Source organism: Rhipicephalus sanguineus, unplaced genomic scaffold (genome assembly GCF_013339695.2).
Source record: "Rhipicephalus sanguineus isolate Rsan-2018 unplaced genomic scaffold, BIME_Rsan_1.4 Seq10624, whole genome shotgun sequence".
Taxonomy (NCBI): Eukaryota; Metazoa; Arthropoda; class Arachnida; order Ixodida; family Ixodidae; genus Rhipicephalus; species Rhipicephalus sanguineus.
The window spans coordinates 9322-34033 of NW_023614255.1; the positions used below are offsets into that span (position 1 = coordinate 9322).

General features: G+C 44.1%; 1 long non-coding RNA gene across 1 annotated transcript; it reads right to left on the reverse strand.

Moving 5' to 3' along the window:
* Window positions 1-2663: 2663 nt before the first annotated feature.
* On the reverse strand, window positions 2664-24468 carry LOC119375997 (uncharacterized). Its single transcript, XR_005180479.2, has 4 exons — window positions 24249-24468; window positions 8709-8935; window positions 5037-5109; window positions 2664-2951 (listed from the first exon to the last, which is right to left on the reverse strand). It is a non-coding gene; the product is annotated as an uncharacterized LOC119375997 (long non-coding RNA).
* Between the last annotated feature and the right edge of the window lie 244 nt (window positions 24469-24712).

Here is a 24712-nt window from a genome sequence, read left to right on the forward strand (position 1 = left end):
ATGGAACTTTCCAGCAATATCGCTGGTGGCGGCGTTATCTCTCGACAAAGCTGGAACATTCGCGTGCGGCGCGCAATCTTAACAAAACGATCTACTAAAATCGTGAAGGTTTTCGAACACTGCTTCGAGCGTTGATAACCGTCCTTGCTGGTCAAACTCGAACACATCAAAATAAAGAAGGAGCGGGCGTGGCAATATTATAAGTTGTGTTTCGCACGAAAGAAATTTACGGAAACCATGCTGGGAGTTATGAAAAAAGTTATTTGATTCCAAATGTTTAATGAGGTTAGAGTAAATTACGTGTTCCATTAGTTTGCAGGGGACCGATGTAAGAGAAATAGGACGATAGTTACGGGGGTTATGTATTTCACCAGACTTATGAAGTGGGATCACATTAGCGGTTTTCCAGTCTTTAGGTAGACAGCTATCATGGAACGAATTTGTAAATATTGTCACGTGGTCGTGACGTCGACGAAGACAGGAGTCAGCACGTCCGAGATGAAACTGTTTATTTGGCCGAACTTGTGGCCGGGAAACTGAAGGTCAAACTACAGCAATACACTGATAGCGTCGAACAGAGCGTCGACCGTCGATCAACTGACAAGCGGTCAAGCGTGTCGGCTTTTATGCAGGTGCTATCGAACTTTCCAGCGATATCGCTGGTGGCGGCGTTATCTCTCGACGAAGCTGGAACATTCGCGTGCGGCGCACAATCTTAACAAAACCATCTACAATGATCGGGAAGCTTCGCGAACAATGTGGCGCTGTTTGCGCTGAGCGTTGCTGAAATTCTTGGGGAGTGTAGCCAGGGGCGTAGCCACGTTAGGGCACACCCGGGCCCGTGCCCCCCCGAAATTTTTTTTGCCATAGCATACAGAGCAGAAAATGACACTCGACCACATCTGCCCCCAGTCAAAAAATCCGACAGGCTGTCGGTCTGTCGGCCTGAAAGCAATATGTTATTTTGGCCTGTCGGTCTGTCGGGTCTATCGGATTTATCGGGACTATCGGGTTTATCGGGACTGTCGGTCTGTCGGGTCTATCGGATTTATCGGGACTGTCGGGTTTATCGGGACTGTCGGGTCTATCGGGACTGTCGGGTTTATCGGGACTGTCGGTCTGTGGGTACCTCTGTCGGTCTGTTTGCACCTGCAACGCGGGAGGGGGCTCCTCCTCCTCCTCCTCGAACGCCTCCACGTACGGAGGGGTTGTGGCGGCCAGGGGCGTAACCAAGGGGTGGGGTTAAAGCCCTCCCGAAATTTTTCAATTTTGCTTGCGTATATATAGACGCATACATACAAACGCACGCACGAGCATACAAAACGCATGGTTGAACCCTCTCCCTCCCCCCCCCCCAAAAAAAAATTTCTGGCTAAGCCCCTGGTGGCGGCCTATTCTTATGCCGCAATGTGTAGTTGTAAGGCTTCACCACAACCCTGGCCGAGGCCTTTCTGGGAAAGGTCAACTTCTGTGCTGTGTTATTTAAATAACTAGCTTATTATATGCATGTGCCAGCGGTTGACCACATGCATTGTTCCAGTACAAAAACGCACCTTCAGTTTTGACATGTAATATACAACTCCTACGGCCACTCTGGTTTTGCAGTGTAGCTTTTAACTGCACTTAATATGCTATAATATGAAGTTTACAGCCTATGCTGAAGCTTCGTGCAATTTCTGCGCCACTAATTGGCAAAAACTGAATTGGTCATGCATACATGAAAAGCATGCATACTCATTGGCGCAGCGGCCAACACCAGAATATCGCTGGTGGCAGCCAAATTCACTTCCTAACCGCAGCAGCTGGAGAAGCGAGCGCAACTCACATACTTGACGAGTTTCCACTCAAAGATGTTTGCCTGAGCATGAACTGTCTACCCCTGAGAGCCACATTAATTTTATCATATCCGTTGGCTGGACGTGTTCACCCTTTGCTGAGCGGCGTTTTGCAGAACACAGTCCAGATTAGAAACACTGCCAGACACACAAAAGACTTGCTTATGCGCTCGAAGACTACCAGCCACTCGCAAGAGACCACAGGTTTCCAAGCAGATGCCATGAACTCGTGTCAGCCTAGGAAAGGTGGTCATAGGCTGTACAGCATTAACACTTTGCCAACCTTGTGTAATTCTAGTGTATCAGCAAGGTCTGAGCAGTCTGTGCCCACAACCACCAAGCAGACTGCATTGCTGTTGCCCTAGAATATCAGTGCGGCCAATTGCTGCCCCAGGATTTCCCGCAGTGGTCACAGAGCTGCAAGTGGAAAAATAGTCGGCTGCACCTGTGACGATCATCTAAGAACCACCGTCACCCACTGGAACCATCTTATGCAGCTTAGTATGCCAAATCACAGCATGGCCAAGCCAAGATGACCACGACCCAACATAGGCAACGTTGCAGGCTAGAGTCCCTGCGATACAAGTTCGGGCATGCAAGATCCTATAAAAGTCGGCTAATTTGTGTGCTTCAATGTGCATTTCAACTGAAACACTCCTAGTGCAACCACCACGAAGCAGAGCACACCAGCACCAAGAGGTAGCGCTACGGCCACACCAGTCACACTTCAAGCCCATAGTTTGGGTGTGCTTTAAATATGGCATCATATAATGAATGGAGTGTGTATTACCATATGTTTGAATGAAGTGTTACAAGTTTTTTCTGCCTTTTACTTGATTCTGTCCATAGAAAAATCTGTAAAACTACATGTTCTACTATGAACAAAAGAGGAGTTAATTAAGGGCTCGTTTGTTAGACAAACATACAAAGCCGCCAGGTAATGAAGTCAACAAATGCCTAGGGGATGTCATTCAAATTTTTTATGGTTCGAACTGAGCATTGTTCTACTTTCTCTGGCAATCCGCCAGTTTCTGGGAGAGGTGCCGCCGCACATCCTTCATCCTTTTCTTCCCTCGTCCTCGCTCACTGCAGACCCCATGTAGACTCCGAAGAGGCCTGCACAAAAAAAAAGCAATCACAAGATTCAAGCAACCAAATGCACTGGCGTCACTGCAAGTTCCCATATTATTTGCAAGGTTAAACGAAATAATCTAGCCAAGGCGCTTTAATACAACTAAATAGTAAGACATATTGTAGGGCAACTGGCAAACGGTGCCACAAGTATTCTAGTACATTATTTCATATCATCGGTGCAGTGAGCATCACCTCTTGCTTTCAAATCAACGCCACGATTCAACACGTCTGCAGCTGTAACTTCACCACCAAAGGCACCACCACATTGTCTGCAAACTTACCTGTGATTGCTCTCGCATACTTTTTACTTGTCAGTATACATTTTGGTAATTTCCGTACTGGACATAATTGCAGTTCCTAGCAGAGCAGGTCTTGATCGTGCGCTTCTATGTGGCCTATGCAATCAACTTTGTTTTGGCATGTCACAGCATGGCCAAGCCATGCTGCAACATGCTGGAGCAATTTCAGAGGCCACAAAGAGGGAAGCACAGCTCAACCTGTCAAGTGAGCCGCTGTCGCCAGCTGCACTTTAGCTGCGTATTCGACGAGGTAAGGAGGCAATGCAGTGCCGAGAAGGAGAGTAACACGATTGTCCTTAGGTGCCTGGATGGTGCGCCAGTTTATTATGCATACAATTTGAACATGCTGCGGCCTAAACACTCACAAAGTTTCAGGGTCCCTCAAGTTTACTGCCATTGTGGCACAAGACATGCTGCAACAATCTGGTATATAGGTGCCGCCGTGTTGCTGGTTTTGTTAAGAAGCCTTGAACTGCTGGCAAGTATTTTTGGCAATCTTGCCTCAACACTCGCCTGGAAGCATTGTTCTATTCAGAAATAACAATCTCTTGCTTTAATTAGAACTAACAGACAATGATGCCAAGGGAAGTGCTACGTGATGCCAACAGGCAGAAAACGTGTTCCATGCTCGCCGTCATGGCTACTAGTGGCGCTGATTAACACTCCCAGGTTTAAAACACACATAGACCTTTTTAACAGAGAGAAGGATCGCCTCCTTTCTGGGCTGTTGCACGAGAATATGAAAGCCAATGTCACAGCCTTGGCAGTGCATTTTTGGGGGGTCACGCATGTCAGCAGGCCAGTGAGAGCTATGGCAGCGCCCAGGGAGACTTCATTGACAAGGTGCTTTTATCGGGCTTACATTCAAGGAACGCACTCATTCTCCACCTTTAGGTGTTACTTCAGGCACAGGGCAAGCTTGAAATTATTTGAGCAGGTAAACCGAAGATAGAGTCCAGCACAGCACGCGTGTGCAAGCACATGTGACGCAGTTAAGCTACACTGACTAAAAGTGGACAACCTATATTCTGGCCTGACAGCTTTGCTGGCGCGCCCAGCTGCTATCGGCATGCCAGCGCAGAGATAGAACATGCCCTATTTCACTGCACGCAGCAGTGTCAGTCCACAAAATGGCAGCGTGTGGTCTGCATTCAGAACGCACATCCGTGGTTTACTCACATTAACCAGCGATTGCATAATTGTTCGCCTGCTCGAAGGGATTACAAATCACATGTGCGTGTAGGCCAATGATAGCATAGAGTGCCGTGACACATGGAACGCCTGGGAAGCCTTAGAAATCCACTCTTTTATGTACATGATCCATTTTCGTTTCTAACACAACCTATTAATACCAATGCTAGTGTTTTTCCCAGCTACAAGGGACAGGATAGCACCATGCTTGTGAAGAAAGTAGTTTTCGATGCATAGTCAAACAGTGCACCGAACGAGAAAAAACATGCGCGTCAACCAAAAAGCATAGGTGCACAAGCATGGAACGACTAAAAGTGTTCATCAACCAACAAACACAGAGCTGCGGTCTCGTTATGCACCACTCTACAGTCCTGCACGCAGCACTATAGATTGTGGAATTAGCTGCCGTAGCCATTGGCATGTCCAATTTCACTGCACGTGGCCTAGCGTCGAATACACCAGACTATATCTCAGCCTTTAAGGCAACCAGCCATAAATATATTTTATTGGATATAGCCGACTACTAATAGATGTACAAGTACATGGATCCTTCAACAATGCACTGACTTCAAATTACCTTTCCATCGTCCTTTGATGACCAATAACGAAGTCGATGCTGTCCTCCTGAGCCAATGGCATCTGCGTGTCAACTGCAGAAAAAAATGAGCCGGTTTCCAAAATTGCTAGACTTTATAAGAACTATGAATTATTGCAAGAAAAAACCAAACCAGAGCGGGCACAGATACTAATAACAAAAAGGCAAGATGAATAGGTTACATTTTGGTCCGGTACATGAACAAGCAGTGGCAGCTCACAAGAGTATTGTGTAGTACTTGCCAAAATGACCAATACTATGACAATGAAATGACAAAGGAACTTTTCTGCCAGAACTCAAAGGAAATAGTTATAAATGTTAAACAGAAAAGGTATTAACCATAAAAGACCTAACTAACCATAAAAGACTTCAAAAATTAAAAATTAATTAAAAATCATCTTTATACCTCAATCGAAAGCAAATAAATAGTTCTTATATGGCATATTTTATCATTACATTTTTTTGTTTTAAGGAAGAAAATAATTTTCGAAGTTCCCCACTGACGTCAATGAAAAACTACAATGAGAAAGCTGCCGTATGAACAAGATAGCCGTCAATGGGGAACTTAAAAAATTATTTTCTTCCTTTTTTTTTAAACAAGGAAATAAGGTGATAAAACATGCCATATAAGAACTATTTATTTGCTTTAGATTGAGGCACAAAGCAGATTTTTAATTTTAACATCACGTGATGCAAATTGCATCTCAATGTGGACCAACGTGAAGATTTTCTCAAATTCGTGATTTCTGCTTATAGGATTTGCAGCCTTCAGTGGCCTGAAAATGTTTTTAACACAAAATGTACCTTTCCTAGAGCAAGTATTGATTACTCAGATACTCGGACATAGTCGATATTAAAAGTGAAAAAATGCAAACATTTAACATTATGGCATAGTTTCTGGACACATATATGGCAGAAAAATTGCAGTAATGTTATTGACCTTCGAACACCTTGTACAAACGTCTTTGCTTTAATATGTAAACCAAATTCACTACTGAAAAGAGACACGATACTCTCAGAATAAATTCTGTTACAAACATCACTCAGATGACATTCTGCGAAATTCGAAAGGCTCCAACGTGACTGAAAAATTACTTCTCTCCAAAATATTCTAGTAATTCAGTGTTTTCAATGCAATAAATCAGCACTACTTTTTCGAACACATTTGAGATAGTCGCCAAAGTGGCTGGGACCTGTGGCGTGGAACGGCCCTCAGAGAGCTTCGTCTGCCCCTGGGGAGGTTGTCACACTCCGAGGTGGAGTCGTGAAGGAGAGAAGGTGCAAGAGCGAGAGAGGAGCAAGCTGTTGTTGGGCTGACTGTCCTCTCTTGCACTGCACTAATCATCTCACCTTGTAAATAAATCCATTCGATCACTACAATATCCACCCACTCTAAATCCCCTGTCACACGGCAAATCTAATGTCATTTACAGCTAATGTCATTCGTTTGTAATGTCATTTGTTTGCTGTCACACGGGGAAACTAATGCCATTCGATGAAAATGACATTTCCTGTCGAATGAATTCCCGAAACACATTCGCATTCGATTTCGGACCGAATGCGTAGTCTCAACGCCAGGAACCTTTTAGGGAGATAACTGTTGACTTATGTATGCGTAACTTTTGTAATTCGTAAATATGTTATTCTTTACTAGATTAACTTATTACTGGTTTGATCACGTAACAGCACATGCGAAAGTTTCTAAAAGAAAGCTACTCTCAACTACAGCGGCTGGACGCCGGCCATGTTTCATTTGTGATGTCTTGTTGTTGCCCGTATCGCGGGTGTTGATAGTCCGATTGCACGTGTTTTGGTGATCAAGGTGGTGACTACACGAATTAGCTGCCGCCGTCTCATTTCTGCAGCCGGAGTGTCAGTCGTGCTCCTACGCTTTAGTTCACTGTACCAATAGTACCAACGCCCGGTCATATCGTCGGCCATGTTGGTTTTCGATTGCTTCTTGGCTTGACTTCGTTTGTGTCGCACAGCTGTGGCAAGTTGTGTAAAACGGCTGCGTTTATATTCTTCCAGCAGCTTTTTGGTAATAGAAAATTATTTTCGAGGATACAAGCATGTGAGATGCAAGTTTTAATAGATTTTTATTTGTCCCAACGTCACGGCTCAGGAGGGCTAAGGCCATGGTCATCATTTTAAAATGACATTTGTTTTCGTCGTGTGACAGCAGGCAGGTAAAATGACATTAAGTTCACCTAATGTCATTTGTTGTAAATGACATTAGATTTGCCGTGTGACAGGGTCATAACTGTACCAGCAGTTAAAACGTAGTCACAATGAATCCCCAACCAAGTCCCTACAGGACCTGTTCACTAACTTAAACCGTAGTGGCTCATCCTATACCAGTGGAGAGTGCGCACTGTGATTACATTTTGTTGCATAAAGGTTAACAGCTTCCCTCAACTTATGACATGGCTGACGTCACAACGTGCCACAGACTAGTCGACTAATTATTCCGACTTTGGTGCAAGTGGAGCAATGCTTTCACTACTAAACATTGAAAAGCACCAAAGTGAAATGGTGGTTTCCGATAACGTGCCAGAATGACACATCGTTGACAACTATATCGTAATAAACATGTGCAGCTATCTGCTTGGCAGCATGTGTGGCATAGAGCTATTGGCACTGCTGTAAATGTAGTGCAGGCTTTTATTACGAAACATGACACACGTGCTGCGCGGCTGTTCACTGCTGTTTCTTTCTGAAGGAATGCATGTCACTTGCATAAACAAAAGCAGCTCGCTGTCGCCACGCTGACCCAATATGGTACTTTCCACAACTACGCATATTCAGGAGCAGAAGCGTTACTAAGAACACTCCCACGACTAACAAGTACCCTGGCAGTGACGACGTGAGCTTAGTAGGTGACACGCTGCACACAACCAGCTAGGGACAATCAGCTGCATCTGGCAGCAGTTGACACGTTTCAATCAAACAGCACCTCTTATCACTCAGCAGCAGATTCCTCTACGTCAGATGCGTATACATGCATCAAGGAAAGCTGAACAAGTCTGTCTGGTCTGTCGTCATGTCAGCCGTTTTGAGTGTTCTATCATACAACAAGTAATTAACTGCCTAAAGCATTCTGATCAACACAGATTCTCAATTACAAACAGTTGGGCTTGGATTCTTTCTGGTTTATCATATTTTAGAAAGTGCACCAAAGTTACGTAAGAATAACAGAGTCGCTCCTACTCATTCTTCTTTGCTAATGTAATTGTGCAGCTCTTGTGTTCAAGGGATGCACCTCAAGCATAATGGATTTTGTTGCTATGCTCGTGCTTGCCGCACTGCATACAGAATGAATGAAATTTTAATTCAATCCTAACAAAACAGACTACTACAGTTGATCTTGGAATAAGTGCGAACACATACTGCAATGTCCCTTTTGTGTTAAACCTTAAACACACCACTATATCAGTGAAAGTTAACCATTACATAGTTTATACATTTGCAGCAGCAATATTGCATGCAAACTATGATAAGCCAACTATGATAAGTTATTACTCTACATCAGCATAGGTTTCTGTAAGTACTGTATTACCAAGCAATAGCTGCACCTGCAGTGGTTATGCACCAAAAAATACAATATTTGAAAAATATGCTCTTCATTGGAACAGTGTGCTTAGCAATACTCACCTTTAAGGGACGACAGCTTCTGTGATGTGGAGGCTGGGCAGGATGTTGCCCTTTCCTTTCACCAAGACTTTTCGGACAAAGTTCCAGTCGTGCTTCGGTTTTTTTTTTTCAGCTCATCTACTGTCCAAAACATCGGACACCAAATGCCAGAACATCAAATCAGACATGACCCAGACCAACGTCCCCGAAGCCCGCTTGCCAATCCAGATGCCAGACCTGACATAAGCCTGCAATACACAATCACACGAAAAAATTGCGTGAACCGAGCATTGCACAATATTAGCTAAAGTCCAGGTTTATTCTCTAAATTTATGAGAAATGTGGCTGTGAAATTGTCATTTTGCCGCAACAGAATGTTGCTGAAATTTCAGTCGAATATATTTTTGCACATCACTAAAAATCCCAAGAAACAATCTTAAGCCCTTTTAGTAAACTAGGAGTAAACATTTTTTTCGAAAGTGTCTTTAGTTTCATTCAAAATTTCTGAAAAGAAGTTTAAGGATAAAGCACAAAAAAAGGACAACATAGAAGGGTGCGGATATGTACAGGAAGTGGGTAGTGATAAGAAAGGTCAATATCAGCACGTGGCATGACTAATCATAAAAGAACTTCGCAGAACCATAAAAAATGATACAAACAGAGATTAGCAGAATGAGTACAAACAGAAATTCAGAAACTGAGCAGTATCATGGTGGCCACAGCATGCGCAAAACCGTACCTTCCAAAAGCACCGATTCTTTTTCGTTCAGGTATACAGAAGACTTGTGCAACAACTTCCCATTTTAATCTGCGCTGCCTCTACAATGATACGAGTACAGTCGTCTTTGTGTTTGCAAACTACTGTGGTGTGATGAAATGAAATAATTGCAACTTTGTTGTGTTTTTCCGCAGTCTTTTTGGCACACACACCTGATCTGTCCTCCTTGTTTACTTTGTGGGTTGACTCTGCAACAGAGACCAGCAGTGTCTCTGCACAGCCTGACATGTTCAGGCGGACCACTTGGGCCTTAAAGCAGGAGTCAATGGCATGGTGGCACGACCTTTCTTGGTTGTACAAACAACACATGCGAATGATAGCCCTCTCGACTAGTTTGCTGTGAGAGGTTGTATAATGCAGCAGGGCTTTGTGTGCAGGAGTTTCTGTACAGCTAACAAACATGGTCAGCACAAAAAGACACCCCAATTTGAAAAACCAATGAAGTTTTTTTTTTCTTTTAGCATCTCATGAGCCAGAGTCAACGAGAAGGGGGTTACTGCATGAGTAAGCCTTCTGCATCCCTGAGTGAAAACATTGGAGTCTTCGGAAGATGTGGGTTTGCACATACCGTGGCCACCATATTTGGCTCAGTTTCTGAATCCCTGTTTCTACACCTGCTGTTTATCTTTTTTGCATCAATTTTTATGGTTCTGCTAAGTTCTGTTACGTTTAGTGATGGCACATGCTGATGTTGACCTTTCATACCACTGTACTCACTTCCTGTGTAAATCTACTGTTCCTCGCAACAAACTAGGCAAGTGCCTGTGTCTTGCCAGCTCTTTCTACTCGTCAGTTTTTCGCGCTTTACTTTTTAGCATCATGAAATACCAACTAGCACAAAACCACCACCCTTCAAAAATGTCTGCCAACATAAACTAATCTAATTGGTAATCAGAGACTGATTTCATTGTACTTGTTACTTAGGCTGCAAAATGTAATTTTTTTATGAATATTCAAGGTTGTCACATGCCATGCCCATCCAAACCTATCCGGATGTGCCCTACAACTACTTTTTTGTGGAGTTTCATCTGAATTTGTTATTTTTTGAGTATTCAATAATGAGGACTGTTTTGCAATCCCTGTGAAGTGTGAATTATTAGTCAGCAATGTGGTTTCTTTATAATATTGCATTTATATTGCTTATTATATTCTTAGTGTAGGTTTTCATGTTTAGTGCTGGTCCTATGAAAAGTATAAACCGAGTAGAGCAAACTAACTTGAAACTTAACAGGGTACTGACAACATGATGACGACTTACAGCGCATAAAAAAAGACTAAAAAAAGTACAATGAGAACGGCAAAGCGCTAACTTACAACTGACCTTTATTGAAGAAAAGCGACGAAATATAAAGGAGACGTGACATACAAAAAACAAGAAACAAAAAAGCTAGGCATAAAACAAATGTAAAAGCTTATAAAAGGCAAACAAAATTCAAAAGACATGACAAGAAAATATCTACTTACATCATGTGTGTCGGTCATGCGCAAGGTCCAAAAATTCATTCTAAAAAGAGACAGGGCGTGCAAACACGGACACAAGAAAGAGGTCAGGACACCACAAACACCATTTGTGGTGTCCTGGCCTCTTTCTTGTGTCCGTGTTTGCACGCCCTGTCTCTTTTTAGAATGAATACATACCAACTAGCTCAGCTCTCTGTTATTCTAAGGTCCAAAAATTCAAACTTTTTTTTCAGTCAATGCAAGAGATGGCGCACTTACACACTTTGTACCCAACCTGGCAATCTCATTAGCCTCAATTATTTCACACCTCAGCTAGGAACTGTACCGTTTTACCACCTGGCACTGGTCAAATACGAGTTTGCAATTTGTAATGTCACACGTGCTACAACGAAGGTCTAAGTGCGTACTGTTGATCTAGTGAACATTATTCTTATGTTCACGCAAACGATCGTTCAGGCACCCATAGGTAGCCAAACTCACTCATAAGTCGACTCACTCGGATTCAGATCATGCCATGAGTGTAAGCCTGAGTGCTAGTAATATTTTGGAGTCCAAGTCAGTCCGACTGAGAAAAATTTAGCGAGTCTGAGTCCGAGCGAGTGCAGCTGAAGAAAATTTTTGGTGAGTCTGAGTCCGACCGAGCCCTAAGAGCAAAATATATTTCTTGAGTGAGTCTGAGTGAGGTCCACTTTTTTTGCCAACCTGTGCTGCTGGCTTGACTGCCATACTGCTTCCTGCACTTTAGAGGAACTGTGTAAACAACACACTCTGCGCATGCAGTGTATCGTACGCAATCTTTCACCTGGCACTCTTGTTCTCGCTTCTCTAGCAAAGTGGTTTTCGTAGCGAGTCAAGATAATGTATTATTCCGTATTATTCTCTTCCTCCTGATTTGATCATGAAATGCGTTGAAAGGATCGTTGATCAGTTTAAGGCACTTTCATTCCAAAACAAGAGCGGAGTAGGTGTAAAATGTTTTCTGGTACTTCTTTTTTTTTTCTACTTGTGCTCCATCTTTGTATCGTGGAATGACATCTACCTGCAAAAAACAGGTATGGGCACTGGGGCTTGCATTGCTCCTGCACTTAGTAATGTGGTTTTGGCCCAGTGTGACCGAGATATTGTGAATCATTCTGCAAGCGAATCTTTCATTACGCTGACGATTTCTTTGTGTTCCTCAAGTGCAAAGACAACTATTTCAATCAAAGGGTCGGTGAAACATTACAGCTCCTCAACAAATGCTTAGATCCCTTAGTTATTATGCACCAAATGCCTGTAAACAATTCAATGCGTTTCCTCGACATTGAGTTGCATCACTGTCAAGATCATGTGTGCTAGGCTTATGTAGCATGTGCTCAGAAGCTGCTTCTGCCTTATCACTCAGCACATTCCAAACAAGTGAAAAGAGGGATAACTAAGCTTTGCTTAAAAAAATTTGGCATATCCCATGCCTTGTGGGAATCAGTCTCATGCAAAGCAATGAGCGAGTAGTTGTCTATGCTGCATTTTTTGGCCTTGAGCCAAGCATTCCGAGGTGGATTGATGTGTTTTTTTAAGCGTAGTATTGCATGCACATTGTGGCGTTATCAGGCACGTCAACTACACTGGCATTTAAAAAGTAACCTATGGCCTGACGTAACGTCACCACTCACTTCAGAGCACATATGACAGCATTGTCAAAACAAAGTGCTCTTTACGGTGCGATGATGTGAATATCATATGTAACTTTCGTTAGCATATTCCTCCGGGATCGAGCAACGCGTGAATATAGCTTGCTGAATCATAGGAATACAAATGCAATGTTTATTAGACTTCTATAAGAGCGGAGCCAACACTGGAACCACAGTTGACATTAACCCGGCATGACGCCTGTATCATAGGAGTACAAATGCAATATTTATTGCTTTGTTATAAAATTAGATAGCTGGCACTGCAACCACAACGGATATTGCACCGACATGCCGTCTGCATAGGGTCTTTTTCCAAAGCAGTTTCAAGATGTGGCGTGGCTCTGTGGTAGAATACCTGACTGCCATGCAGAATGCTTGGGTTCGATTCCTGCTGGGATCCTGGTTTTTATTCTTTGCACTCGTAGGGTCAATGCTACCGATGTCGGTTTTTCTTTACACTCTCGCATTTAAATTACCAATTTCTGTTCTCGCTGTTCCTGGGAAGATATATAAACTACCAATCACCTGTGGTAATAATAATAATAATAATAATACCTGGGGTTTAACGTCCCAAAACCACGATATGATTATGAGGGACGCCGTAGTGGAGGACTCCAGAAATTTCGACCACCCGGGGTTCTTTAACGTGCACCTAAATCTAGCTACACAGGCCTCAAACATTTTTGCCTCCATCGAAAATGCAGCCGCCGCGGCCGGGATTCGATCCCCCGACCTTTGGGTCAGCAGTCAAGTGCCATAACCACTAGACCACCGTGGCGGGGCGATCACCTGTGGTGCATACCCGCCTACCGTGGCCCATGGTATATGGGTATGTGCCACATGTGTCTGGAGGAAAGGGTTTGACGACGAATGCGGCAGGATTTTCATGTTATTCATGTCATTACCAGATAGTCATGAATATTCAGCAAACCCTCTTACCCTCCCATGCTAATTTTGGTCTACAGCAAACTAAGGAGGCAATCACGAGAGCACCCAGACGTAGACGGCTAGGTAGATATAGATACGTAAATAGAAACGTTCAAAGTGCCTTGGGTTCCCTAAGAAATGCTTCATATTTAAAAGAGTCCCGAGAAGTCGTGCGTGCGCTCCTTACAAGCTAGGTACCCAAGGCACGTGGTTACGTCTGTTGCTCAGGCCGTACTAAAATGTACAAAGTCCCATCAGCGCTCTGCTGAGCTGGAAATGCCACCTCTGAGAGCAAGAAAAAGAAAACAGCCATGTTACCGTACATTCACGTTGTGTCACATGGCCTCAAAAAAGTCACTGAACGCTTGAATGTCTGTGTAGCGTTTAGTGCAGCTCAGAAGTTATCCCAGCTTGCCATAAAAATCAAGTCGCTAGAGAAGTGAGAACAAGAGCGCCAGGTGAAACACTGCATGCGATACATTGCATGTGCAGAGTGTGTTGTTTACATAATTCCCCTTAAGTGCAGGCAGCAGTATGTCGGTCATACCAGCAGGTGCCTGAACGATCGTTTGCGTGATCATAACAATAATGTTCACCAGATCAACAGCGGGCACTTCGCCCTTCACTGTAGCACATGTGACATAGAAAATTGCAAACCCCTATTTGACAAAACACAAGTGGTAGGACGGAGCGATTCCCAGCTGACGCACGAAATCATTGAGGCTAATAATATTGCCAGATTGGGTACACAGTGGTGTAAGTGTGCCATCTGTTGCACTGACGGAAAAACAGCTTGAATATTTGTACTTTGAGCATGACCTACACACATGAAGTAGATATTTGTTTGTCATGTCTTCCGACGTTTTTTCTGCCTTCGCAACTTTTTCGTTTTATATTTTTGCGTCTTGATTTTTCATGATGTCACATCTGTTTTTATATCGCGTTACTTTTCTTCAATAAATGTCACCTATAAGTCGTCGCTTTGTGGTTCTCTTCTACTTTTGTGTTTTTTTGTGCAATGTAAGCTGTGATCATGAACCACCAACAACTGGCCTAACATTCTTGAATATTTACTTTCTGTGTTGCATAAAATTCTGGGACATCAATATCCCAGAAAAAACAGTTCTAAATGTCAGAACATCTTAAGCTCATGTAAGGGCTTTCCTGCAGCCAGTTTTCTTTCCCAGATTATAATCATTGTTATGATGGCATGGCCCACAAAGTGATAACGTGGGAACAACACATCGTGGCATTTTGCTGCAATGTGTTGTTCACATCGCTTTGCATTTGCTGGGCAACACAGCTTTGCATTTGCTGGGCATACAAACCGTTTTTAAGCCCTGTTGTACCTTCGGATATGTGTTCATGAAACCCAAAGACCGCACACCCGCAGACGATCAGAGTGGGGTCATCTACAAGTATGATGTGGGGATTACGACGTGACTTAAATCGGCGAAACGGACAGGACAGGTTCAACGAGTTAAAGAACACAAACGAGATGTTGCTAAAGCAACCTGTGCAATGCGTTCTCAGGCGGAGCATGTTGAACACTGCTGGATGATAGGGCACAACTTGCACATAAATGATGCGACGACGCTGGCTTCTGAATGAAGGTGAAGGAAAAAACTCCTGGAAGCGTCATTTATTCGCAGTGACGCATCAGCTTGCAACAACAACCGCGGCTCCCTACCGGACGTTTACAAGGACATATGTCACTAATCATAGTTGACTGGTCGACTACCGCATATTTTTTTTTCTTTTTTGTTTACACTGAGGGTGCCACCTGCATAGGAGGCAGAATGTCTGTCATTTTGTTAGTAATTGTTGTGTTAAATCGGAGTAAACGTTTTACAGCCAGTTCCAAAGTGGTTTTGAAAAAATGCTTCACCGATTCATGGTATTCCTGTCTCTCAGCCGTTTCGCACTCTGCTGCTTTCTAGCCCCCTGCAAAACGTGATTAGCATGGAGCCTTGGACGAACGAGACTATTACCTTGGCGTCCTGATACTTCATTGGGACACCAATTGAACAAAGCTAGAAGCTAAAGTGACAAAAAGGATATATATGCTGAAAAAAAAAAATTGACGTGAATTTAGCAAGCTCTTATGTTGCAACATTATTGAGAGAGAGAGATAATATAATGAGAGAAAGGCAGGGAGGTAAACCAGAATTTTAGCATCCGGTTTGCTACCCTGCACTAAGGGGAGGGGGGAAAGGGAAAGAAAGATGGAAAGGAAAGCAGGCAGAAAAACAGACTTGCAAAAAAAAAAAAAAACACAAATGAATAACAGGACATGTAGTTTACGACATGTAGTTTACAAGTAAACTTGAAGGTGTGTTAAAGACCAACCTCCGACCTTGGTCTTCTGCAGAAAACATAATCCTTGAGAAAATTACGTCTGGCATGAAAAGGATGGGGATGAAGTGAAGACACTGAACTGACAAACACGGGTGCCAACTAATAATAATAATAATAATAATAATAATAATAATAATAATAATAATAATAATAATATCTAGGGTTTTACATGCCAAAACCACAATATGATTATGAGGCACGCCGTAGTGTAGGACTCCGGAAATTTTGACCATCTGGTGTTCTTTAAAGGCCAACTCCGGCGATTTTTCGAGCTCGATGGATCTCAATGAAATTCGCTGGGCACGTTCCTTTGCACGTTTCCGCCATTTATGCCAAAATACAGGCTTGAGACATGCGCAGATTGTTTGCAAATGAATTTTAAAGATTGTCTGCAAACGCCTCCTGGCTTCGCACAATTATCGGCAACATTGCGTCTGTGACGTCAGTATTGGGAAGGCGGCGGAAGTGACGCAGCCGAGGGCACCGCTAACTTCGGCGCTTCGGCCGCTACAGCGAGCGTCTGCTGTGCACAAGGCGACAGAAAGCGTTGGTTTGGCCGGCGCTTCGCTGGTCGTCCCGGCTGTCACAGTTTTCATACTCCGCGCCGGCGTGACCGGCATGCCTTGCACGACTTCCGGTTCGTTCGTAACAACGTCTACGTCATACGTAGTCAGTACACTCAGTTGGGTTTCGGTTTCGGTGTTGCGCTTTTTTGCTTATTTAAAACTATTCTCCAATTTGCCGAGTATTTCTGCTATCGTGCCCGTAACAGGAGTGTCTCAGGAACATAAAAGCACCATTACTTTGACATGGCCAAAAAATCGCCGGAGTTGGCCTTTAAAGGGAGACTAAAGGCAAATATTAAGACGACGTTGATTGTTGAAATAGCGGTCCAGAAACCTCGTAGTGCTACTTTTGTGCCATGGAAGTTGACCATCTGGTTATATTTAAAGGGACACTAAAGGCAAATATTAAGTCGACATTGATTGTTGAAATAGCAGTCCAGAAACCCCGTAGTGCTACTTTTGTGCCAAGGAAGTTGACCATCTGGTGTTCTTTAAAGGGACACTAAAGGCAAATATTAAGTCGACGTTGATTGTTGAAATAGCGGTCCAGAAACCTCGTAGTGCTACTTTTGTGCCAAGGAAGTGCTTATTTTGAAATAAAATCATGTCTCAGTGGTCCGCACCGCGTTAGCACACTTCAAGTCACCCGCCTGAAAGTGGTCGTTATCACGTCACTGTAGCCGTGCCCAACGTTGCCCGCCTTTACTGCGCGGCGGCGTGCACTGGCGGTGTGCACCATTCGGGCATCCGGCAGCGTCACATGCATGTGGCATTTTGTCGAACTTTCAGTCAGAGCGACTTTCACGAGCATGCAAAACACACGCGGCAGTACGCGATACTAAAACTACCACTGAGACGCGACTGCCTGAGCGAAGCAGGGCACCGGGTGAAGCGCAGTTAAACGAAAAAAGAACCTTTGAACCACGCGCGCTGTTCCCCATGGCAACGCAAAAGAGGCTCTTTTTTCCATGAATCAAACAGAAATGAACAAGCAGCATTTTATTAAGTCTCTTGATGGACGGAAGGTTCTTTTTTTATTGCAGCTAGTTTGATTACTAGTGATTAATTGTAGTCGGACGCTCTCACGTCATCGGGATCATTTCCAAAATGTCCCACTCGTGGCGCACGTCGTGTGATACATTTAGCTTAATTTCTCGGTAAGTAGGGCACTGCTGTTGATAATATTGCCGTTTTACATGTTGTCATACATTGAGCTTTCACTCTGACATAAATTGTTATTTGCCTTTAGTTTCCCTTTAATGTACATTGACATCGCACAGTACACGAGCCTCTAGCATTTTGCCTCCATCAAAGTGCGACCGCTGAGGCCGGGATAGAAGCTACGACCTTCGGGTCAGAAGTTGAGCACCGTAACCGCTACACCATAGTGGCGGACAAACGCCAACTTCCAAGTGTTTATTTCCAGAAACCATGCTGATTTATGCATGCTGCCGAGCAAGGTAATCTCATCACAGATATAGTAACATGAATGAACAAACAAATCATCATGAGCCACTTACCCAACAGAGTCGAGACATGCAGCCAGAAACTGCATTGACCCAAGCTGACACAGGAACACATGTCCATTACAGGATCCATCCGAGTGAGAAGCAAAAGGGCAGCGCACAACCTAAACTTGACATGTCTACAGGCTATCTTTCAAAAATATCATTTCTATGTCACTTAAATCTAGTGATAGCGCACCAATGCACTGACTGCCTGCCCTTTTTATTAGGAACGCCGCAATTGTCTCCTTTTCAGTACGGCTGCTTGCTCTCCCTAGAAATGTGGTTTGGCTGAAGTGCGGCGTACAACCGCAGTGCTTGCAGTGGTTGCCAAGTGCCTGCCCACGTTGCTGCTGACTGGCAAGCAGTGATCCCTTGCACGATCGTTGAAACACCGGCCCTTTTGGCCGATGTACACCCTACCGCAGCTTAGACCACTGCAAGCGCTGTGGATGTGCGCCACACTACAGCCAAACCACATTTATAAGGAAAGCAAGCAGCCACACTGAAAGGAGACAATTAAGGCATTCCTAATAAAAGGGCAGGGTGTCAGTGCATTGTCGCGCATCACTACATTTAAGTGACATAGAAGTGACGTTTTTGAAAGGGCCTGTACATGTCAAGTTTAGGTTGTGCGCAGCCTCTTTTACTTCTCACTCGGATTCATCATTCAATGAACACGAGCTTCCGGCGCATGTCTCAACTCTGTTAGATCAGTGGCTCATGAAGACTTGTTTGTTCATTCATGTTACGATATCTTTAATGCGATTACCTTGCTCGGCAGCATGTATAAATCAGCGTAGTCTTTGGAAATAAACAGTTGGAAGTTGGCACCCATGTTTGTCAGTTTGTGTCGTCACTTCATCCTCGTCCTTTTTGCGCCATACCTATTTTTCTCAAGTACTGAACCAACTATCTCAGCAACAAGCCCCGCTGAAGACAATCCTCTTAGTGAACACAGAAGTAACTGTAACTTTGTTTCCTGTTACAGTTACTGCATAAAAAGGTAACAGTGTTACATCTACAAGTTCCTCCAACTTAAAAGTAACTAGTTACAGTCACAAGTTACTGAAAAAAGTAACTAGTTACCGGTAACGCATAACTAGTTACTAGTCACTGCACGATACAGTTTCTGTGTTACGTTGCATTGATTATCTAGTAAACAAAGGAACTAAAGCTCATTCTAAAAAGACAGGGCATGCAAACACAGACACAAGAAAGAAGTCAGGACACCACAAACACCAACTAACAACTGAAGAGACGCACAACGGTGGAAAAGAAAGAAGGCACGAAAACTTATCTGCGCATGCCCATGCAATAGGCGAACCTATCAATCCGGCACACATGGGGGTCTACGTGAAGATAACTGTTAAGGCATTTGATTTCATCTTTATGCAAGTTAATCGACGGTTGGCTCACACATGCACTACCACTATTTTCGATATGCCATGCTTCAATCACCAGGCGCGTTTCTTCATTTCTATGCCGGTACAACACTGCGCATTCATTTAATTTTGGCGTACACTTACAATCTCGACAATGTAAAGATAGATTAGAAAGTGTGCCTCCGGTTAGCGATCTCTTATGTTCCAATAATCTCTGGTTAATGCAGCGGCCCTTCTGTCCTACGTAGAAGCGGCCGCAGCTGAATGGGACATTATACACCACACTTGTACGGCAATCAGTGAATTTGTTGGTGTGTTTTACGAAACAAATATTGGTCCGCTTCTTGTTTTTTACTCGGTCACTCTTCCTCTGCACAGCTGTACAAATCTTACCTAGCTTATTGGCAGCCATGAAAACAACATTAACGCCGTATCTACTTCCTACTTTCTTTAGCCTGTGAGATACGCAATGAATGTACGGTATACCTACGACACGTTTCTTCCCACCGCTTTCTGCAACCATGCTCGGACTTAACATAATGGACTTCTTTAAACGTTCAGCGACAGTGGCCACTGCATCACAAAGACACCCTACATCTAAAAGACGGGTAACCTGCGCGTTAAAGCTATCACTCATTTTGTGCTCACATGACTTGGTGAGGACTGACTTAAGGCAAGACATGGCGATGCCGTTTTTTACAACCTTCGAGTGCTTCGACGAAAAATTTAACAGCGGTTTCGAAGATCTAGGAGAATATTGCCAGCACACGTGGTTCTTCTGAAATGTTAAGGAAACGTCTAGAAATTGTATTCCATTATTCTGAGGCACCTCTTTAGTAAAGCGCACCCCTCCTTCATTTACTTCAAATTTTTCGCTCACCGAGGTTACCACTGTTTCAAAGCCCTCACCACTACAAAAAAATCAAGTAATCGTCCACGTAACGAAAAACCTTAACCGAATTACCTCAGGCGCCTTCCCAAAGTCTGTCAATATTGCTAAAGTATATATCACAAAGAACCGGAGCAACCTTAGAACCAATATACATCCCTGATTTCTGCACATAAACGCCTTCCTTCCAACCTACAAGCGTCGACTTTAAATACGTGGAAAGAATTTCTAGAAAAGCCCCGATAGAAACACCACATTTATCGGTGAAGACAGTCTCGTGCCCTTGTTTGTTAATACATTCATTTACACATTTTAACAAGTCCTCATGCGGCAAAGAGTAATAAGGTCTTCAATGTCAAGATGAGTGGAAAGAAACAACAGTTCACTGAAGAGTACAAGAAAAAAGTAATTGAATTTGCAGGGGCATGTGGAAGCCTGGAAGCACAGCCCGAGTCCAGAGATTCTGAGTAAAGCTTTTGCTATGGGCAATGCCAGAAGAATTGCATCATGACATGCAGCAATCAAATGAAGCTCCTCAAGACAAATTACAATCGCATCATAGTGCCATGTTGTTAAGCAGCCAGATGGCTCCCTTTTCATTCCCAAGGGTAACTGTATACGAATGCGAGTGCTTGGCTCATCACAAGTATGCTTTAAGAGAGTTGACTGTTGGGCTAGTTGGTGTTTAGACATGGGAACCATCGTTAAAAGCACAACACCACACAACACAAGAGAAGACCAGACGAGCACAGGCGCAAACCGCCCTGTGCACGCCTGTGCTCGTCTGGTCTTCTCTTGTGTGGTGTTGCGCTTTTAACGATGGTTCCCATGTGATCACAAGTGCTCGGCTGGGGACTGTCACATGTGCTCAGAATTCATGCCATGTTCTGCACACACTCCAATACACACTACCATTTCCTACAAATGAATAGACCTTTTTCAAGCACACGAGCGCCACTAACGGGCGCGCAAGCGCTCATGGGAAAAGTGTGTACGCCGCAGCAGTTGCCGCACCGAGCGCGTGGGCCTCACGCTTTGCCTTTCCGCTTACGCCGTGCCAGCACATGTCAGATCAAGTGAATGCAACAAGGTGTAACATAATACTGCGTAAATCAGTCGTGAACTACTTCTGTGTTTAACTACGACGGCCTCTCTACGATTTCCATCTGTGTTCCCGCGTGTCACTGCCAGACCACCTGAGCGGTTCCGAAGCGTCATTATTATAATTTCTTTTTTGGCGCCAGCATGCCCTACAGCATAAGTTAAACAAAGAGATACAACTGGGTTTCCTAGACAAATTCCGCGAGCGGTCATTACAATTCGTGAATCGTGGATCCATTCGAAATCAACGCCCACTGACACTGTTGACAAGCACAAGGAAGGTCGGGCTCTAATATTTAAAGATTGCGCAAGACAGTATCTCACCTCCTAATCTTTCTTTCGCGTGCCGAGAATGTAAGTGCACATCAAAGTTCGATGAATGCGCAGTTTTGTACCGGCACAGGAATGAAGAAACACAATGATTGAGGCATGGCATATTGATAGCAGTGATAGCGCACGCGTGAGTTTACTTGGTGGAGAAGAAGAAATTAAATGCCGTAACAGTTATCTGTCACGTAGACCTCCACACGTGCCGGATTAATAGGTTCGCCTATTGCGTGGGCATGCGCAGATAAGTTTTCGTTTTTTCTTTGTTTTGTTTCTTTCGCCGTTGTGCGCCTTTGCAGTTGTTAGTTGGCGTCTGCAGTGTGGTGTCTTGACTTCTTCCTTGTGTCTGTGTTTGCACGCCCTGTCTTTTAGAATGAATTTGGTGTTACAGCGCATATTTAATACATCTTGATGATATCGGCACGCGATAATAGACATGCTGCTTGAAGGGGTACTGACACAAAATTTCGCGGCCGAGATAGCCTGCTGGATCGATTCCCGTGTACGTGCGTGTACCATCTGCAAAATATTGACAGCGAATAAAGCTTGGAAGGTATTTTATATGAATTTTGAAGTTCGCGAGCGCGATCCAGCATTATAGGCTGCACCTGGTGCATAGACACCCTCGGAGGTGACCCGAGGTGACCCCCCTACTTCCCCTATGTAACCGTTGCAGCTGGTACAAGTTATGATGACGTCGTAGCCGCCATTTCTGTTTTGACGCGCTTCCCGACGAATCGCTCCTCGCCAGCGGGTCGAACCTGAAGTGATTCGCCACGTCGAAAATTCCTTCCATCCTCGCCGCAAGAAAATCGTCGCCATCAGACGACGATGAGCCCCACGACGACAGACCGCGCGGAAATGCGTCACTGTTCTGCGTGCTTACGTGACCGAGCATGTCACTCGCTAGGTGGTGATAGTTGCATCCGGCGGCTTGTAGTTTTTGGAGCTCTGTCAAACCGAAACTGAGGCTGTGTCGGTAATGAGGAGCTTGTAATTAATTATATGTCGCGTGCTGCAGCAAACGATGTGCCGTGTTATAACTAACAGGCCCCCAGCAACACATTGCAGCAAAAAAAAGCGGGGCGAAAATTTTTGTGTCAGGACTCCTTTAACTGCTACATCCGATGCATATCCGCTCGGTAATACCGACACTGCACTGTGTTAATTCTTTCGCATTTCATGCGTGTAGATACACGCAGACGCGTCCGGATGTGTGCAGTATTTACGGCGTAAGAATAATCAAGAAGCGGCGACGTGTTCTTTTCGTTTCGTGATCCCACCGATATCATGGCCCAACGAGCAGCAGGTGAGCGAACAGCCGGCTCGCTCGGCGTACACACTTTTCCCATAGTGCTCCATGCGCCCGCGAGGCGCTCTGGGATTGCTTAAAAAAGGTCTATTGCATCTCCAAACACGTCTGCATCACTGGGCTATCAATGTTGTTACATTCCTTGTTTATCTGTAGTTTCAGGGATAGATAACTCATCGTGCAGTCCAGCTTCTCAAGAAACTGCAGCAATGCCCTCATAGCCACTCACGCTGAAGACCGGGTAGCCCAGTGCCCTAGGACTTGGTACTCTGTGACAGGGCAGTTGTCATCTAGCTGGCCCAGTGCGGCTGAGAGGACAATGTCGGCTCTTGAGACAGTGCTTCTGTCATGTCTTTGTTGTGTCGTTACAGACTCCTCTTTCATCCCCGTTTTCCCTCCCCAAGTACAGGGTAGCCAACCGAAGTATACTCCTGGTTAACCTCCCTGTCTTTCCTCTACCTTTCTCTCTCTCAAGGATAGATGCTTGGGCAAGTTGGTACAAAACCATTTGTCCAACAAACAGCCTTTTCTGTCTCTTTTAGTGTTTTGTGACATAACTGCAAACTTGCTCTACACTTTTTATTTTTTTTAAGTCTGAAGTTTATTAAATAGTTGAGTTGAGTTACATGGTTAGCATATTACAGCAAGTGGTCCCACAGTTTCAGAAAAACTGGCAGGGACCCCATCCATGTTCCCCCATGGTTACATGGATGGGGTATTATAAAATACAGCAAAAATATACGGACGTGTAAGCAATAATGAACAGCCTGATTAACAATAGGAATAATATCACTACATAACACAATGGTAATACTCACTATTGAAAAAAAAGAAATGACATGAAGACAGGAATAACAAAAAATAAGATTAAGCCAGATTACGGTGATCATGGTGTGATGGTGAAAAAAAAACAGTTGGCAGATATTGCATTTGTAATATATGCTTAATTTTCATCCACTTCAATAGCATAGTGCACGATCATGCAGCACGAGTGTCACAAGGGAACTATCGATCGCGGCTGAGCATCAATCAGGGTCGAATTTGTCGACTGGGATCGGTACCTCCACGCCCTCATCTCGCGTAAATACGACAATCCCAATCAGGAAACTCGGTCCCGATCTAAATTCCACCGTGTGACACCCGATATGAACTAGCTCGTTTTGCCGCTATGCTGAACCTAGTCTTGTCGCATTATGACCGTGTCCGCTCAGATGATAATTAGTAAGACAAAGAACATACCATGCTTTACGGCGAGCTTTAAGAGGAATGAGCAAAAACTTACCAGCCAGGCGCAGCACTCTGGTTGCTCTGGTATCCATCCCAAGTGCCGTCACCGCCGTTCCACCACATCTCGTACGGAGCGGTCGGGTTTACCGGACCGAAGTATTGCACAGTGGATATGGTCGACTACCGCAGTGGTCGCATGAATCTCATATTCTACGAAAACAGGCATTGCGACAGTACACGAAAATTTGTAGGAGCCCACGATGCGCTTACAGTATGCTCTTACCGCCGGCAACACGAAAGCTATGGATACGGATTGGATCCGCATACGACTTCAACAGGTCGGAGCGGTTACTTGTGTTTTCAGTCCGTAAAAGCGTAGCCTTTGAGATTTAAACACAATACTCAGAGATAACCGTTGTTTCAAATATATGAGCTTCTGCACCACATAAGAACCCCCCCCCCCCAAAAAAAAGAAAAAAAAGCAGGAAAAAAAATGATACACTACTTCAAAACTGCTGT